Here is a 21,071-nt window from a genome sequence, read left to right on the forward strand (position 1 = left end):
TTCATCAACAAATATAGTCATTTTTTTACAATGACGATAAAAGATCATTTGTATAACAATTTTGATAAAATGGACCTAATTTTTACCCAGCCATAGGTACTCTGTCATGAATCTTCCACAGTTTCCTTTTCCAAAGAGAAGACTCCAATTATTCACCGGTAACCAAGTCGTTTATAAAACTTATCCCCCTGGACCACTTAACAAAAGTCAAGTCAACTTAGGGCCAAAAATACAACTCTCCAGAGGGAAAAGATGTCATGTTATCACAGGGAACTCCTAACACAACTAAATTTGTACACTTACAAACATATTTGTTTGTAATCAAAGTCAATAATACAAGTGGCATATATTGTGTGATAACTCTTTTAAACTAAATATAATTTAGTCAACTACATTTATCAAGAACATTACATTTCCAGGCATGAGTCAAGAAGTTGGGGTTCAGTAGTAAACAAAAGCTAAAAATTCCAGCCCTCACAAAACGTGTCATCTAGTATTGGAGTTTTAATTATATTAGTCTCTGAATTCTAATAATTCTAATAGCAAAGACTGGTGATACACAGAGCAGAAGATGGTTGCATTTTGAGTGGAAATATGAATTATTTTCCCCCTTCTATGCTCCTGTATTTTTCCAAATTGCATCTCATGCTTTGACTACTACTGTAAAGTAATTTAGATTTCCAGATTCCAGGTCTGGGACTACAAAGTTAATATTCCATGCGGATTTAATAAGAGCTGTTTTCAGAGAGTTAAGAAATCCTAACAGAAATCCTGTCTATAAGAAGTTAAGGCTGTGGACAGTACATGAAACATTAAGGTCCTTGCTTAGCATTTGAATTGTGGGTGTGTGCCTGTGAGTGGTGTAAGGGTCGAGGCTGGTATCAGTCTTGAGTTGCTAACACTGGTTAGTTTTCAATGTATTGATCAGAAGCTTGCATTGATGGCAATGGCATTTTAATGAAAATTGTAAAACAACGTACTAATAAACCAAAGTGTGGTAGACACTATCTTCTAAAACATATTATTTGTGAAAGGAAAGCTTTTAATTGAGCCAAGTTTGAAATCAAGTGAAAAGGATGGTCTGTAAGAGTTCTAGTTGCAGTGTCCAATGCAGAATTTTCAATCAAGGCATCAGAGTAACATAAGATTTTGAGCATTAATTTATAGAGTTGGCATAATTCCAACCAAAAGCAATGGCTGTTAATGATATATTTCATTTTTATATTAAAAAGTCCAAACTGCAGCCTCCAGTTTTTACATGAAAATCCCAATAAACAAATATCAAAATTTAACCCTATAAAGACAAATGTAAGATTTCGAGAGACCCTGGGACTTTTTCTTGCCGGTATTCTTATTATCCATAAACTGTAAACATCAAACCCCTAAAAAAATCCCCTCCCCCAAAAAAAAGATAAGGAAAAAATTCCCATCACGCTCCAAAACAGCTATTGTAAACCTCAAAGGGTAATTTGACTTCTTAACCTGCTATCCCAACAGAAATGATTGTGTCTAACTGCTTGCCTTTGTTCAAAGACTAATCACTAAATTGTGAAAAATCACCCTCAACTTACAAAAACTGCTCTTGATTATAAATAATTGCCCAAGACTGAGAGAAAGCGGCAAGCAAGATCCCAGTCTTTCATCCAATTTATTCAGCAGCAATCCACATTCCATTTGTCTAGACTAAATATAGCAGCGTTTATACAAGAAATCAATAGTGCTTGCAGAGAGAAGAGCGAAGGCATGAATATTTCATCAAATTCCGAGAGAAATGGTAATCAGCAAACTGATGGTTCTGTGTAGGTCATCTTTGGCCTGCTGGATTAGTGCCTGTTACTGGGACAATAGCTCATCTCTGGCTAATCATAATCAGATCATAGTCATTCTTTCTATTTTTAACATTAATTGCATTGTGGGTGACAAAGACTCATCGTATTCCAAAAGGAATGATGGATTTTTCTTACATCTTCTGTGACAGGCTAATAAGCCTCCCGAGGAGCAATAATAGTAACACAACACCAGGACGGAGTTTCAACAAGTTACAGTCCCTTTCATATCACAGAATGTGAAAGAAAGGGCATTGTCCACAGCTGCTATATTATCATAATTAGAAATAATCAACTTACAAGGAATATTTAACAACCAGTTTTAACAGTAGGGAAATGGAGCCATCCCTGCTCACAACATTTCTTATCTAGGAACATGCAAATTCCTTACAAATTACTTAGAACAGGTGGTTAGTGACACATAAGTTAGAAGGAAGTTGATGACAACAAATATTATTGCTAGCATTGGTTCTAAATGAATCATGTTTTCTTAACAGATTGCAAGACCTCATTACTTTATTTGGACTTACGCAGTTTGAGATTTCAAATACATGCCAACATATACATGTTATATTATTATCCTAATACCACAGTCCATTCAGAACCTTTCCACATTGTATATTAACTAGTCTTGATTACCACTTTACAAAGTCCTGTTCATTCTTTCTTCAGTGTCTTTCTTAATTGTTCTTCGATAGTTATTCCCTCTTCTGTTTAGCATTTACCAACTCACGCATTTTTTTGGCATAGTTTTTAGTTTTTAATGGACATAGAAACAACAACTCCAATATCAAAATTTAAATCTCAGATCATACAGATGTTTATTTAAGCAACATATATACTTGTTCAGTTGTAACTACATTTCTGTGACAAAAACATTGCAAAATAAATAAAAAAAAGAAACATTGGGGGAAAAGTTTTCTGTGACAAATGTTTTTCTTTTAAATACCAAGATCATTAAAGAGTTAATTCAAGAGTACTAAGGATAACCTAGTAGCCTTAAAGTGTTTCTTAATTCTTCACTTTAGATGCTGTTATTTCTATTAGATTGGTGCAAAAGTAACTGCGGTTTTTGCGATTTTTTTTTAACCTTTTAAACCGCAATTACTTTTGCACCAAACTAATAGCACAGGTAAGTAGGAACATACTTCCTGTGTTCAAAAGCAGGCATCTTCGGGTGCTACTTTATCAGCTGGTTTACAAACAAGAAGCCATCCATTTTAAGAATGTTTTAAGTGAACAACCTGCAAGGCTCATGGATGGAAAAATTCTAGGAATGCAGAATTTTGATCCTTTACAACCATCACAGCTATGTCAGAAGACTGCTCATGATGTTTCTTTGAAATGAGACCTCAAAGCAGTACAGTGAAAAATACAGGTTTTCACAAAAAATTGCCATAGGCAGAATCTCACCACCAATTTGTGTCAATTTAATCAAAAATTGAAACTTGAAAAACTGCAGAAAAACTGGAACCATGTTTCACTATCTCAGTTAATTTTCGTAGTTACAGCAGCCACAACTTGGGACATAGCATCACCAATGCCTCCCAGAGCCAGTTTCTGTGGAAATTAAGTTCTTCATACCAAGGAAAAGGTTGTCCACTACCAGTGGCAAGAGGGCGTATGAACAACAATTTCTACATCTGGGGAGAAACAAATGTTGCTCTGATTATCTGTTCAGCTTCTTCTGTTCCTCCTTTAAGGCAAAGAAATCTGTGACAGTTTGGGGCTGCTGACTCTGCCCACTGGAAAAAGCTGTCTGGTGTTCTGTTTTCTGCTTTAACATTGTCCAGTCAACTGTGTAGTTATATTGGTAGTTCAGGGTTCAGAAAAGAATGTGGAATAGCTGCGTCAGATACATGTAATCAGGACTTCCTAAAAGTGTAGCCTTCAATCATAGTTTAAGCTGCATGGCAAATTCTATGGAACTTCATCTGAAACTTCAGCAGGAATAGACATCTTTCACTCATCTTTTCATATTTGTTTCTTTTTTGCAGCCTTTGCCAGGACAGGCTGGTTCTGTGAAAATACACTAATACGTATCCTAATGATACCACAGCATCTCTGAAACTCTGCTCAGTATCGACATGTGCACAGATGCTGGCTTCTCAGAGAATACCAAAGAGATCACCATCTTCTCTGTATAGTATGTACTTACGAGGAAGTCCCGTCGTTTCTGTACCTTCTGGCCAAACCAGAATCAATAAGGAATACCAAAGTGACACTTTGTTTATCTGGTTTACCTGGTTACTGTCTCTGTGTATTAAACGCTGTACGCACACATGCAATTATACTGATCATCTGGTAACTAACATAAATACAGTTTTCACTGTGAGCCTTGAACAGAAATGGAAGAGATCTTGGGGGCTGAGTGGAAGATTCATAAGCAGCACGTTATCGTCTTTCTCTTAATTATGTTACGTTAAGTGAGGAATGTCAATCTCACCTTGAAGAATCTTAACAGTTTGCTCTGGTCCAGCAACAAGGGAAACCTAGTTTTCCTGACTACCACTTCATTACCTCTTCCTCATCATTGGTTATGTGGATCGCTGGCGAGTTTTTCAGGGAAGCTACATGGGCTTCAGGAAATAAACGGAACTTAAGTCTTCATGCAGTTGATTTCATTTCATCTAAACCACCTTGATATTTCCTTTTCGGAAATCCTGCCACCACCTGCCACCCCATGTCCCCTTTTTAACACTGACTTAGATCTAAACAAATACAATTTTCTAATTTTATTTACATTTGTATTCTTTATATCCTGTTGGTTATATCATAGCATAAAGCTAACGGAGGACAGAGCCCTGCCGGAGGCCTGTTTGTATCTTGTTCCTCTCGTCCTTTGTCTCCTAACTACACTGCAGCACAAATTCTTAAGTATTACACCATCTAAAGAAAGCATCAGAGGCGGTTTAGCACTATAGGTATCTAAAATAACATTGAAGTCATTGTTTTTATCGTATCATCAGGTTGATATATTTTTCCATTCAGCAAATATTTGTAAAGCCCTATTAAATGCCAAAACAGTTTTTAGTCAGCAAGAGAAGTAATGAACAGTCTTGAAGGAACTCATACTCTGATGCAGAAGAGCAACTCATCAACCTATGGAGAAAACACGATGCATTAAGGCAATGATGCTGGTGCTGCAGAATTCCACCCTGGCCCTCTTCTATTTTCTCTCCAGGTTTCTCCATGGTGATCTCTTCTATCCCCAGGACTTCATTTGCTTCCTATATGGTGAAAATTTTATCTCCTGCCTCAATATCCAGTCTAAATTGGTGAGCCATATTTATAACTACTCCTAGCACTCTCCACTTAGCTGTCTTATACTATTCTTTCTCCAGCATGTCTGGTCTCAATTATTGCAGCCAGAGGAGAACATGGAAGTGATATTTGATTCCTCTCTTTCCTGTTTATTATCCATATCCACTCGACAGCCATGATCTGTTCTATTCTTACTCTTATTCAAATATGTATTTTTTGAATGTTACTTTTATTCAAATATTTTTTTGCATTCATAAAGATCTCTCCACTGCCACTGCGTGTTTTACTAAAGCAGTCCTCCCTCACTTTCCTGGCTAAAACCCATCAGTGGAACCCCAACCTTGACCGTGGCCAGCCTGGCCTGCTCTATGCTGTGCTTTCTCCTTGTGTTTCCAGCATCTACACCATCTACTCTCCATACACATGAGTCACACTGATCTTCCTTCAGCTCCTTAAACACACCATGCTCTCTTACGGCTCCAAGATTCTTCACATATGTCACTTCCTAAAATCTAATCCCACCCCATTTTTCTAGACTGCCTCTTACCTATCCTTCACATCTTAGCTAAAAATGACTTGATGTAGGATGTGTATCTGACTGCATTTTCATCTTACACTTTGCAATTCTTTCCATAACATTGACTTAACGGTCTCTCTTTCATCATTATTCTAAGTTCCGTGAGAGGAGGGACTCATTTTCAGATCTCAAAAATTTTTCTACTTATGGTGTCATTGCACATTTCTCAGACCCCAATGTACATCTTAAAACGCAGTGTGTTGAGAAGGGACAACCACCACTGGGTAAAATAAAACGTACCCATCCATGCTGTTTACCTCAGTAGGGGGATCACCAAGATCAGGCTATAATCCTGAATTATCTAAACAATAAGGTGTATTTCAGGAATGATTACCCCATGTAAGATTATTGGAAAAATCAGACCAGAACTCATCATCTGTAAGCAAATAATTTTTTTTTAATCTCCAATTTTAAAATGAAGGTCTAAATTAGTAAATGTAAACAGGAAAGGATAAATCCTCCTAAAGTGATTTAATCAAAATTCTTTAATATGTTATCTAAAATGACCAATAATTGATTTAAAATAAAATGCTGAAGCACTTGTTATTGAAGGCTCTTCATTGAAATGTGTAGTATTATTTGTCTTGGAAAGTACATTTCTTTCCCTGAAAAAAGTAAATCAGTACATTTAAATGTGCCTAACATCAAAAAGAGAAATGGGAAAACAAATAATACAACCCCAGTTTGATGACAATGCTACCCAAATTTCACTTCAGTAATACAAATATTCTTAGCCGATTTTCCACTATTAATATTTATGATTTCATCATCATGAAAATAAAAAGAAATTAGTAAGTTCTCAAACATGAAAAGCATAATTTTTATAACCATAATTATTTAAATTGATTAGTTCAGAAATATAATTCTCCCTCAAAGTGATTCTGTTCAAGTTATACATGTCTTTAGTTTCTTTAAAGTGCACTAATACATGGCATAAATGAAAAGAAAATAAATGCAAGAAGCAATCTGGGCTTTGATTTACTATTCTCTTATTTCCCAGGGGTCTGAACAGGAAACAAAAATAACCACAAATGACTAAAATATCAGTAGGCCTTGAAATATCAACATTTAAGTTAAAGAAAGCTAACTTTTTAATCAAAGCCTTACTATTTTGATTTGCTTAATTCAAATTCCCTCTCTGCAAATATGCTTTTGAATTAAGCAGTCATAACAAACCATAACACAAACATGAATTGCCAACTCATTTGTAATACCCACTTAGGTCTAAAGCACTGCAGTGTTTGCTAGTTCTTTACTATTTGAGAACCAAGTGAAAGCTTCATTGAGCTTCTTGCAGTATGGAAACAAAACCAAGCCAATTTGTGTGACTTCAAGGTAATAGGAGCTAAGATCCTAATCCATATTATTTTGTAATTTGAGATAAAAATTTAATCTGATATAATGATATCTATAACTGAAACCTTCAGTAGATGCAAAATTTTAGTGTTTTGAAATAGGAAATATAGGTATTAATCTTTTCAAAAGTTATTTGTTTAGCCACACAGAGCACTTTTGATCTGCAAAATGACTTCTATAAGAACTACAGTGAAGGTGGGACAAACTGTCTCCTTCCCCACATTTTTTTCTACAACTTGTATTTCTTCTACATTACAGACAAATACTAAGTTATTACTACTTGCAAATGGCTAACAAAACTGCTTTCTCATTATGAAAACCTAATGTTTGAGGCAGAGAATTACCTTCTCACTCCAGAATCTTGTCCATCACCTGACATGTAACATAAATTTAATAAATAAATTTAAGTTTAATGAATGTTGGTAAAAACAAATTCACTCTCTCAGCAGATATCTCTCTCTCACAGACTCATTTTTGAACACATCACATTGGTTTATTCAGCAAGTAAGTTTTTTGCAAAGAATATGTTATCAGTCCTCTATCAGGAACCCTTGTTTGCAGAAGTACATAACTATGTTCTGTTTTGATAAGAAAAAAAAAGAGCTCTTACTGGTTCTTGTGTCCTGCCAGCAAGAAAAAATTAACTTTAACAAATAAAAAACATTTCCGTATTTTCTGAAAGCTTCATTGCTTAATATAGTCAAGACAATGGCATATGTGAAAAGGTACAGGAAAGTTGGAGGAGAAAAAGAACAGAAATGCCATTTATGATGCTTCCTTCCTTTTCCTCTTCGATCCAAACCATGTCTTTTCCTTTTCTACCCTCTAATCGCCAGTCCTGCAAAATGGGAATAAGACTTCAAACAATGCACTTTTTTTCCCCTCCAGATCTCAGTTGTTTCCTAAGTTCAGAGGAAATCTTTACTACAAAACAAAAAGTCTTAAAAGTCCCACTAAAACCTTCTAACATGGGATTGCACTGGCTTTTAAAAAGCAAAAACATTTCTTGAAACAGCTAGGCACTTTCTTCAAATAAAACCTTATATAAATGTCTACTCACCATATTATACACCTGAAACCAAAATAATATTGTATGTCAACTGTAATTGAAAAATTTTTTTTTAAATTTAAAAATTAAAAAAATTCAAATACTAAAAAAATATCTTATGAATAGTCCCAACATATAAAACCAACACGAGTGTAACTAACTATTAAGGAGAAACTGATGTTCCCACTCACTCATTTGCTCTGTGGCCCCTTCCCGTTGGAATTCAGAGTCCATGGGATTCCGTTTGAAAATCACTGCCCTAACTCCATTATTTCTTTATTTTCCAAATTCAAAACTGAGGCAAATTACATTACTGCTCATTCAAAGAACAATGCATTACTGTTTCATGGAATTATGGAAATTTGGAAGTTTTGAAATGGAAATCATTAATAAAGTTTCACTTCATACCTACACTTTTGAGGGAAAAGTAAGTGTTAACAAATAAAAATTCACCTACCGTTGTATAATTTCAAACCTTGCCAGACAAATTCATTGGAACCTGTGTTTATGTTATTGCCACATGGTGGCACCACTTTTTGCTCATAAGTAGAAATACCCACTATCCTTTGTCAGGAAGAGATTTGGATATATAAGTTTTAAAATAATTATGCAAGCTTGGAATTATGCAAAGTTTTCAGGGCTTGAACATTCAAATAAAATGTGACTTCCCTATGCCAATTCTAAATTTGGCTTTCTAAACCTGAGTAAGAACAAAGACTAATACCATAATGTGGGTCGGTGTGGAGAATTATTTTCTTTTCATTTCAATTATGGAGCCAATACCAATACGACACTTATTATGTGCCAGACATTGTTCTGAACGCTTTATAAAACACACGTTAATTCATTTATTTTTCTTTATAATGCTATGAGGTTGTACTCTCTGGTATCCTACGGGGTAGACACAATTATGATCTTCATTCACAGATGAGGAAAATGGAGGCTACAGAGGAACCTGGCCAAGGTCACAAAGCTACTAAGTGGTTAGTACAACAGGAATTAGCACACCATCCAGTTCCAGAGTCCACGATTTTAGATACTCTACTCTTATTGTTGAGGTCTACACAATAGGTATCTGATTTAATTTCTATGCAGTTCCCCTTGGAGTATGCCTTCATATAAATGAGTCTGCAATGGTGTCGTTAGAATACTACTACACATTTTTATTTTTAGAGGTAAAGAGAATCATTTACTTGTAATTGCCAACATATACCACAGAGAGGTGTATAATGGAACACATTTCTGCATATTTTGAGACATTTGTGTATTTTCAGGTGAGTTCAAAGCATCTTTCCTAACGTGTGTGTTTCAACGCTCTTTTAGGAATGCTGTCCTTCGGGATTGCAATTTTGGTATTTCATCCTTTTCTTTTAGTTACAGGAAATTCTGTAGGGTTTAGACAATTCTTTAAATTCCTCTTATTCTCCAATCTGAATCTATTAACTCACAGGCAAAGACTGTCAAATAATGAAGTCATCGTTAGTACTTGATTAACGAAATCCCACTGGACTGTGTCAGAGGTAGCAAGCCTGAATCATAATTAACTGTAAACAGTGTTAATGAGGTTTGAATGTGTTGTTTATAAATTGTTAGATGACTTTTTTTAATTGAAGAAAGGAAGTAGTAACAGAAAGGAAGAGACAGCTGTTTTTTGACAATAGGAGAAAAGATTTGACAGGATAGAATGTGGTGGTTTCTTTTTTTCTTATTTCAGGGCTTTGTTTTTTTTTTTGTTTTTGTTTTTTTTTTGGTTCATGATTCCCTGTGCATTATGAGAGATGATCACTAGCCATCAAGGCATAATTTGTTAGTTAAGTGGAAAGGTCTACCTCAAAGAAGAGCCTGAAGTTGTTGGAAATCTAATTTTTAAAAAATAAGCAAATAAATAGAAATCAAATTTTCTTTATCTGTGCATTCATTGAAGACATTCATAATTTGGCATAAGAAAATGTAATAAGTTTTCTCGGTGGCTTGTCTTTAATTAGACTGTCATTAAAATTTCTATTTCTGGTAGAACTCGTAGTATCTGTTTATAGAAGTAGCCTGTATTCAAAGAGCTGTCAGCCTTACAAAATGCTTCTCAATATTTTAAGGATAGCTTTGAGATGATCAGTCTATAATTTGAAGTGGTACAATTTGTACAAACAAAAGTACCATGCATGTTTCCCCGAAAATAAGACCTAACCGGAAAATAAGTCCTAGCACGATTTTTTAGGAGGACATCCCCTGAACATAAGCCCTAATGTGTCTTTTGGAGCGAAACTTAATATAAGACCCGGTCTTATTTTTGGGAAAACACAGTATAATAAATGATTTAAAATATTAAAAGTGAGCTGAACTCTAGAGCAGGAGTCAGCAAAACTACAGCTCACAGGCCAATCCAGCCTCCCAGTTTTTCTTTTTTTTAACCGCCTGCTACTTAAGAATGATTTTAACATTTTTAAATGGTTAAAAAAGAAAATAAAAAGAAAAGAGGTTTCATGACATGTGAAAATTATATGAAATTGAAATTTCAGTGTACATAAAGTTTTATTGGAACACAGTATTACCCATGGCTGCTTTTGCTCTACATAATCAGAGTTGAGTGTGACAGAGGCAGAATGGCCTGCAAAGCCTAAAATATTTACTATCTGCCCCTTACAGAAAAAATCTGCCAGACCCTGCTGTAGAGAATCTACAGGCAATTTTTACCCTCACACAGTGATGCTTCGATATGAAAATCAAATTTCCAAGCCACATCTCTACTCTCTACTGTACTGGCTTAATGTAAAAGATTAAAAATAACCGTAATTTATTTCAGCTGGAATAAAACATAATTAGGAAGCAGATTATGCTGACAAGGAAAACACCGTGGAAAAGAAGCTCTAAGTATTTTCATTGGATTGATTCATTAATTTTAGACTTTGTTGCTAGCTCTTTGCATTAAGGTGTAAACTGGAAAACAAAACTATAAATAAGAATGATGGCATTTTTAATGGAACAATATGTGCTGAGCACTCGCTACCATTTTTTACATGGATTTTTTTTCATTTAATAGAACAGTCTTATCATTATTCCCATTTCGCAGGTGAGGATAAGGCACATAGACAGGTTAGTGTTGATTTTTGCAAAGTCACATACATATCTTTTTTTAAGTGCTATTTTTTATCTTGCTTACTTAAAGTCATGGTAATTAGTCATTTAGAATGATGTCAACAAAGTCACGGTATCATATTCCATACTAAGAGATTCAGGTGGGTTCTCCTAATGTATCTCTTTCCCAGGAGGCAGGGATAAAATACCTTACATGAAGCTAGATCTAGAACAAATATTTGTTCAATTGGAATTTCTTTTAATAAAATAGATATAGACTGCTCCCATCTGTGTAGGAATTGCTTACAATTCCATATATATTATGAATGTAGATTTATATATAAATGACATAAATTATATATATAAATAATATAATATATATACCCCAAAGGCCAGTGCATCTTGTGAAAATCAACATTTGAATGAGTTTAGGGAAGGAATGTTTGGAAATTACAGGATATTGTGTTTATTTGACATTAAAATTTTTCTTAATAATGTGTGGGTTGATTTAGTTCATACTGAATATTTTAAAACCTTGAGGTTTTAAAGAAGCATCACTTGTACCTCAAAGCTACAATAACACAACTACAAGGTTGACTATTATACCCTAGTGATAGATCTGCAGCCAAACCACTAAATATATTTGGTGCCTCAAACAAAATAGCCCTAGTAGTTAGGCATTGTAAGGAAAAAAAAAAGAAAAAAGGAAAAAAAAAAAAAAAAAAACCTTATGGAAAAAAATAGTTACCCAAATGTTCTTCCAGATATTAATGTAATTTTAAATTAATGTAACCCAAGATCATAGGAAATCCACTGCTAAACACAGAGCTTAGCAAAGCCATTCTGAATCCAATGGTTTCAATTTTATTTTCCACAGAATTTATAATATAACTTAGATCAGACCAGTAGAGATTCAGCAGCTTGAGAACTCATTTGTTATACAAAAGTTTAAGGTCTAGTTTTCTTTTTTTTTTTTTTTAAAGTTTTAAATCAGTGGTTTGGAATTTGTAATTCTCAAAATGAAAAGTAAATATTACCTTAGTTAAACAAAAGAAATAAGGGAAAACAAAAAAATATTCCTGTCTCCCAAGAGAAATGGACTTGTATAGGGGTTATTCAGGTTTCTTCTCCCTGCCTAGGAAGGAGGAATGAGGAGATAAAACCCCCTGTAATTCCTTAGGTCAGTAAAGAAATTCAATTGGCTACATTTGGCATGTTTCTGTTAGACTTACGTAGGCTGTTCAATTGATTTTATTCCTGTCAAGGTAAATTTGGCAGGATGCAGGATTTAGTCAAAGCCAAGGTTCAGAAATTTCTGGGCATGTCTGGAGAGCAGGTGGGGCTGGCACAGCAGATGTCCATTTGCATAAATGACTAAGGCACCTCCTAAGAAAAATTCACCTTCAGCAAAGAGGAAGCCAGACCTGACACACTTGACCTGATCACTAAGCCTCAGAGCCTGAGTGAGACTGATTCTGAATACACAGTGCATCCCTCCTCTGTCCACTCTGACCTCTAGGTCCCAGGGTACAAACCTAGTTTCCACCTTCTGTGATAGGCTGAAAAAGCTTTCACCAAACTCATCAGTATCGTCATATTGTTAAAACCAACCCTGTGTCTCACTTGATTCTCTTAGTATCATGGGACACAGTTGTTTTAGAAAAAAAAAAAAAAAATGAATAAATTAATCTATCAAACCAACCAACCAAAGTTGAAAAGTAAAACTTCTTTCAATCACTGGCTAATGCCCAATATCCTGCCAAAAGACAGAAGCAGAACCTGGCAGAAAAACCTGAGTCCCCAGCTCTAATCGTGATCACTTCACTTCTGGGGGGCCTTGGGTTCCTCATGTATAAAACAAATCAAACAAAGAGGCTGAAGTAATGATTCCCAGGGCTCTTTCTATACCAAGGCTATTTACCCCCTAAATTATATAGAATATGAATCAGTCTCTACCAGAAACTCTACCTCAGGAGAGAGGCAATTATTGTTAGCCTTCATTGAACTGTCTGGGTAAATCAATAACCAAGCAGGTTCTGACCATAGAGAAAGCAAGGGGTCCTAGGAGGGAAGACAGAGACTCCCACCGGATAGGAGAAAGTAACAGAGAACGGAAATCAGGAACCCCTTTAGAAAAGCTTTATCTAATTAAAAATTACCCCAAAGAAGGCTTTACCTGAGAGATCAAATTCAGTTATGGTCAAAAGGTTTTAGTCCTTAATTGTGTTGTTTGGAAATTTCTCCTCAAACCTTCCATTATAAACAGCAAAATAGCACATTCCATTTTCTGTTTCAATGAAAATATATCTTTTGGCACAACAGTTGTTTCTCGATGGGGGGAACAAACAAAAACATCTACATTTTGTAATTCATCACGTATGAAAATAAGAATAAACATTTTCCTTACTTGCAAATTGCTACTATAGCGCAATACAATACCCAATTTGAGAAAAATCAGAAATATTATCTGATCCCATGAAAGGTGATGGATATTCAAACACACCCACATTGCTTAATAATGTAACGGAAAGTTGCCAGTAATTAGAAACAAGAAAACCAACCAAAGTTGAAAAGTAAAACTGAAAAATAATTACCCACAATTTGAATATCTCAGAATTCCCTTTTTTGGTTAACATAATATTACTTGCAAAGGCCTATATACAACTAAATTAAGCCACATTAACAATTTATTTTTATTATTTCAGTGCATTCAGATATGAACTGAACCTCCTTTTTTTCTGGTTAAAAAAATCTCCTCCCCCCTTATTTTCTACAGAAGTACCCTATATTGTCCAAAGCATTTGGTCCTGTTCAATAGTTAAAGAACTCTTTTTCTCCCCCTTACTCTAGTTTGGCTTCAAGTCAATACTGTTTTTCTCATTCCAACTGTTTTGGACATATGCCGGCTCAACCAACAATGGTAAACACAGCAAGCTGTCTCTGATATAGTGTTGATTAAGTCATCTTGTGAACAGAGTTTGGATGTTAAGATGCTAGGAAAAAAACTTACTTTCAACAATTCTCCCTTTGAAAAATATTTGGATTCTCAATCTTAAATTATATGATAAACAAACCATGGGATACTTGAAAAAAATACATTCATTGAATGTTGGCCTAGGAATGTAAGCTACAAAGAACACTAAGACATAGTCCTTATATTCATGAATTTTACAGTTCAAAAGGATAAAGGGAAGCATAGGGAACAGTGGGGCTCAAAGATGAGCTTACAAGCAACATTCTAGGGAATGGCACTTGCTATGTCTTGAAGGAAAAAAAGGAACAGAATTGAAATTGTGAATACTATGAATTGTATTTTAATATCTCATTAGTAAAATAATAGCACAAAGGTATACTTAACCAAAAGAATTAGAAATAGAGACCCATTGAACAACATAAGCATGTGGTACAAAATAATTGGAAGGGATATAAATATTGTAGTGTACCTAATTGTTATTCAGAGTGAAAGAATTATTTTTAAAAATTGGCATCTTAGATTCTGTTTTTCTACATTAGAATCGAGCACTTATTTTTCACTTAGCTTAGATTACTATATGCCAGCTTCCCCTCGTTATGCTAAAACCATATTGTAAAATAAAGCCAGAAATACAATTCTTTTAAAGTATACATATATTCTTAGAAGCTTAAGAGGAATAGGCATACCGGAAAAAAAAAAGTGACTTCAAACTTGAGAAAACTGTAATATCTCATGTATTTATCACCAAATTAATACCATTCATAATTTGACAGACATAAAGCAAGACAGATTAATTTATAATCATGGGCAAATTTTTTTCAGTTATAGTCTTCTAACTTAACTCAGTCTTCTTATTTCTTAACTATGTAGACCCTGTAAATAGAAAGGTAAGGAGTAATAAGTAGTTGTTATCAAAAGATTTACAATCTAAGCAGGGTGGGAATTTAAGGGAAAACATGGCGAGAAAACATAACAAAAAGTATAAAATACAATAACGGCTATACTAACTATTTGAATAGGTAATTAGCAAAGTTGATAGGTGCCAAGTTCTGAGAATTTTCTCTATGAAATGTACTGTACAAAGCAGCTTAAATACACTATGGGATCACAGAAACAGGAAAAATTAATTCTGAAGGGGTCATAAGAAAGACTTTTGAATATAAGATATTAAAGGCTGGAGGATGGAGAAACAGCTAAAAAGCTAACAGCAAAAGCAAAAGAAAACAGTAAAAAGATAATCATTGAATAATTAAGGTTAGCAACCACAAGAAAGAAAGGTAAATTTAAGAGACATCTTCAAGGTATAGTCAGCAAGATTTGAAGACCAATTGGATGAAACAAGTAGGAATTTTTTTTTTTAAATCACTGATTATTTAGATTATGGTAGCATTGTTATAGCAACACTGAACTATTTCATTAATTGTAAAGTCAGGGGGGAAAAGAACACAATTTTTTTCTTAAAGAGGCAAAATCTTGTGACAGAAAAAAATGGGAGCATGTAAATGGCAATTAACTATTTTATTAGTCATCACAAAATTTTTCTAACTGTACAAAACCACATTATAATATTTTAGAACTCCTTGGAAGCTTTTGATCAGTAAATACAATCCAACTAAGTAAAAGGTGAATAAAACATGACCTACATCTAAAAGAAGTAACATTCTTTTTTAAATTAAAAAAAAAAAAAAACTGCAATACTTCTACAGTGAAATTATAAATAATTTTGGAAGGAAATTAAAGGAGATCTAAATAAATGGAAAGACATCACAGGTTCACAGATACTCTCCAAATTGATCCATAGATTCAATACAATCCCTATCAAATGCCCAGTTTTGCTTTGTTTGTTTTGCAGATATTGACAAGTTGATCTTAAAATTCTTATGGAAATGGAAGGGACCCAGAATAGCCAATACAATTCTGAAAAGGAAAAACAATATGGAGGAGTCACATTTCTTGATCTCAAAACTTACTACAAAACTACAAAAATGAAGACAGTGAAGTACTGGCGTAAGGACAGATATGGAGCTCAATGAAATAGAACCAAGTTAGAAACAAAGCCTTACATTTATGGCCAATTGTTTTTTGACAATAGTGTTAAGACAATTCAATACAGGAACATAAATAGTCTTTTCAACAAATGATGCTAGGACAACTAAATATCTAGACACAAAAATGAAGCTGGAATCCCACCTTCCACCATACACAAAAAGATTAACTCAAAATGGATCATAAACATACATGTAGAGATAAAACGATAAAATTCTTAGAAGACAGCATAGGAGTAAATCCTTGTGACCTTGGATTAGGCAATGGTTTCTTAGATAAAAATCAAAAGCACAAGTGACAAACAGATAAATTGGTCTACACCAAAATTAACTTTTGTGCTGAAAATGATAACATCTATCCACACAATGAAACAAAATATTTACACATCACATATCTGATAAAGGTCTAGCATTCAGGATATATATGAAAGTATAACAATATATAAACTTGTTTTAATTTTATTATTTATGTTGGTTACAGGTATAGAAAACAACATAATGATTAGGCATTTTCACCCCTCACAAAGTGATCACCCACCCCCAAGTCTACTACCCCTCTGACATCATAGCTGTTACAATACCGTTGACTATATTCTCTATGCTGTGCTTTACATCCCGTGAATATATATATTAACATATATATGTATATATGTATATATATTTAATTATAGTTGACAGTCAATGTTATCCTACTTCAGCTTCAGGTGTATAGTGCAGTGGTCAGGCATCTACAGTCTATGAAATGATCCCCCCTGTTAAGTCCACTCAACAACAAAAATACAAACAACCCAATTAAAAAAATGGCCAAAGGACTTGAAAAGACATTTCTTCAAAAAAGATATATACAAATGACCCATAAGCACTTGAAAAGTTACTCAACATCATTAGTCTTCAGGGAAATGCCATTCAAAACCACAATGAGATACCACTTCACAACTCACCAGACTGGCTGTAATCAAAAAGATATTATAACAAGTGCTGACAAGCACATATGACCCAACTATTCCACTCCTAGATGTATACAAGACTAATGAAAGGCACATCCACGCAAAAACTTGTACATGAATGTTCATATCTTGTTATGTATTATCTATTCTAGTGGATAAATAATCAATCAAAATAAATATAGGAAAATACAAGATTTCGGTCATCTTGGCCCATCTTAAGTAACTAAGCTTATATCTAAGCTTATATTTAGGTAGTGCAGCCAGCATTACTGCCTCTGACAAATGAAGACAAAACAAATAGACCTTAGAATGTGATATTTGAATGAAAAAGCATCTCACAGACGGTATAAAAGTTAAAAAAAAAAGTTATACTCCCAAAGCTGTTACTATGTAGTTGTCTCTATTTTGGCTGATGCCTCAAGAAAAAAGGTGTCAACTACTCCCACATTCTAGAGCACACATGCAGGATGGCAAAGGAATAAATTGAAAATGCATGTGGGGACCCTTGGCTCCTCAACACTCAAAGGTATAAAAGAACTGCAGTAAAACTGGCCAAGGAGTTGGAGCAAAGGTATGGAGAATTTCTTGAGAGAGAGTTTCAATGTGTCCCCCATCCCCACCTCCTCCTCCTTAGTGATGCAAGGCTTCTTAGTCCCTCATCTTAAGATTAATGAGAAGGGCTTCAGAGAACACATGCAGAGAACTGGACAAGTTTCTTGAAGTTTTACAGACAGGGTGGACTGGTTTCTGACTCAAGTCTGAGAATTCTAAAGCAGGACAGCCAAGGCTGAGTAGGTAATTGAATGGACTTGGGAAGAGATGACGAACCGGATGAGCTCATCTAAGGTGTGGGTGTATCATGTCGCCCAGATTTAGGCCAGAGAAGAAAGAGAATGACAAGACTGACCTGGGACTGTGCTAGAATCTGCCCATGAGGGACACCTAATTGGTCAAGGAAACTTCTGCAGGAGTATTCCAGAGGTGTACAAGTTGCTGTGCAAAGTGTGAAGGAGCAGTTATAATTGGTCAGTTGGGGAGTACTTCACTTAGCTCAGGGAACTGTGGCTGAGTGAACCCTAATAAGCACCCAAAGGGAAAGAGCCAGCTTTAATTATTTGTCCGAGGCAGCTCACAGGAAAATCTGGCATATCATACCTCTCCTGCCTCCTCACTGCTCCCCAAATTCACACTGTTATGAAGCTGGTGGAGGAGGGATAGAAGCCAAAATCTGGGGAAACTAGGGAAGTTGACCATGCCTTTCTTTTCCATTTCAGGCTTATCGATGTAGCTGATCTGAGAAACTTTTACTTTGAATAAAGTTTGAGTGTTACATCAATAAATACTAAACAGAAACAATTTAGGGTTAAAGTGCCTTGAGGACTTTTAATGATCGGAGGTCCCAGAAAAGTCATGGGACCTACAGTTTATACTCTGTTGGGACAGACGTCTCCTCCACTACTAGTTTGAATGGTGAGAGAGGAAAGAGATTCACACTGGTTTTCAGTTGGCACCCAGCAAATCTCACCTTTAATATAAAAGTTAGAATAGTTGTGAGTAAAACAAATCAGCACGAAGATGGACTAAATCTACACATGATCTTGGTGTTATCAGAAGCAAGTATCAGTGTGTTAGGCTAGGCAAGGCACAGCCTCCGTCTCCACACCTGTAGAGCATGGTGTGTAAATTTAGGGGATTAATTCTGAAATTCAATCTTGAAATGAGCCCTGATGTATAGCTCCTAAATGATGGCAAAATTCTCAGGATGTCATTCTTGTTACCTTTTATCCCTTGTATCTCTCCAGTTCCTTCACTTACCAAGGCCTACGGAAGAAACATCAATAATTGGAAATGCACTACATCTATGGATTAATTATATGTGTATTTAATTTTAGTAGTAGGGATGAGCGTGTTCTGTGAAGATTCTGAAAATGAAATACGTAAAACAAAAGAAGAATAATGATCTGTAAAGATGAATGATTGGGACAGAAAAGAGTACTGATTACATGAAGTTCTACATGGCCAAGATTGTATCCAATAATTTTGGTTTGTTATGAAAAGAAATGCTTTCTTTATCTGGGTGCCAAAGTTCAACAAATCTAAAAATATTCTTTAAACAGTTTTTAAATATGTTTAAAGTGTTTGTGTCTGTTTATTCCAGGTGTCACATATTGTTAAAATTTTTGTAATGCTAGATTCTTTCACGTTCAGCAGGTGGTAGGCACACTTTTAAAAATAAAAATAAATGCAAGTAAATGCTGAAACATAATTAAATGTTTATTAAACTCATAATATGTCAAAAGCCTATTGTAAACTGATAATGTGTGTGTAAATAAATACAATTTTCTAGTTTTTGTTTGAAATTCTAAAATTAACGGTATGTTCATGGCAAAATACTTCAAGAATATGAAGGATAAAACAGAAGATCAAAATTCCTTTCTCACTCCTTACCTCCTACCACTACTCCTAGAGGAAATTCCTATTAACCGTTTCTGTGTGTTCTTCATACGCTCTATCTCTCATGAGATGTTACGTTTCTGTCTCTGTGTATTATGAACAAAACAGATACCATTGCTGAAATGAAGAACAAGCATAAGAATTATATATTCATTTTCACTTTTAATAAAGAAAAGTTAGGAAAAGATGACTGTAAAATATACCAGGAGGATTTAGATTAGATATAAAGAACACCTCACCATCTTGCCATTGCTTTAAAGTTGTCAAAGCCCCAGGATAAAACACTGAAAGTGTTTGCAGAATCTCCTTTGACCTACATCTGCTTTTTAAATTTTAAGTCAGTATCACATGGAGAATAGATCTAGAATGTTGAACTAATAGGGCTCCAAAATAGCTTCTTCTGGGTTTAAAAATAACCATAATCATACTATTCCTAAAGTAGCTGGGAATTTGAGCACAGAATATTCTCTTAACTTAAAACTAAAATGTTAATGAAATCCATTAAAAATTCTTCTTGAAAGTATTGGATTCCCTAATTTTCTACTATTACCTGGTAGATGTTTCTCATAAGACATTCACAAGCCCTCTGAATAAACAGTAATGTTAATAGCTTTCTGAATTTACCATCAAAGAAGTAAATAAATATGGTTAAACCAAAAAGAAATCAAACTGTTTATTTGATTTATTTAATCATTTCAAAGAGTGATTTATCACAATACCCCTAAAACCAATCTATATGAGGTAGAATCCAATTACTTTTCTGCTGAATTATGTAGCATCACCAGTGATTTAACAAACACATGAAAATGTGTGGGGAAACACTGAGAAACAGAAGTTTTATTGAGTTAAATATTAAGATAAGTGACAGTAAATTTTAAAATATTCCATTTACTTCCAGAGGAATATTTTTCCATATGTGGAATTTGGCTGCTGACTTCAACACTGGAATGAGACAGAAATCAGGGAACCTAATTAAAGAGCTGAAAGAACATCTGGAAAGTCAGTAAATATTACTTAGATAGTAAAGATGCTTTGGACTTTTGATCACATATGATATTGCTGTCATAAGAGAATTTAACCTTCTTCCAACTTTTGACCCAAAGATAAGACAACAGTCAATTTTAGGTATCTCTTCTCTCACATTTCTCACTTCTGAATTCCAGGACCCAAGTGTATGTTCTATGTGTAACTGTTGAATGAACAATTTAATGAAAAGTAATATTAAGGAACCTACCCTTATGCTGAATTTATACAATTTTTATAACCATTTTTGCCTATAAGAAGTTTGTAGACACTTACTCTACCCTTACAGAAGGCATAATATAATGCCCTCTGAACCATGTATTTCTAGCATGAAGCATTGCTTTTATTTAAATACAGTCATGATTTGCAACTATAAATTTTTTGAATTGCCTGAAAAAACATCCTAAAATTTTTGAAACACATACTAGAGCTCTTCTAATAGAATTTTTGATAATATACATTTTCTTCAAATAAAAACTATTATA

General features: G+C 34.5%; 1 protein-coding gene across 8 annotated transcripts in view; it reads right to left on the bottom strand.

Moving 5' to 3' along the window:
- HDAC9 (histone deacetylase 9) overlaps positions 1–21,071 on the bottom strand; it is a 664,661-nt gene that overhangs the window by 396,028 nt on the left and 247,562 nt on the right. The window lies entirely within an intron of this gene.

This window comes from Rhinolophus ferrumequinum, chromosome 20, assembly GCF_004115265.2.
Source record: "Rhinolophus ferrumequinum isolate MPI-CBG mRhiFer1 chromosome 20, mRhiFer1_v1.p, whole genome shotgun sequence".
Classification (NCBI taxonomy): domain Eukaryota; kingdom Metazoa; phylum Chordata; class Mammalia; order Chiroptera; family Rhinolophidae; genus Rhinolophus; species Rhinolophus ferrumequinum.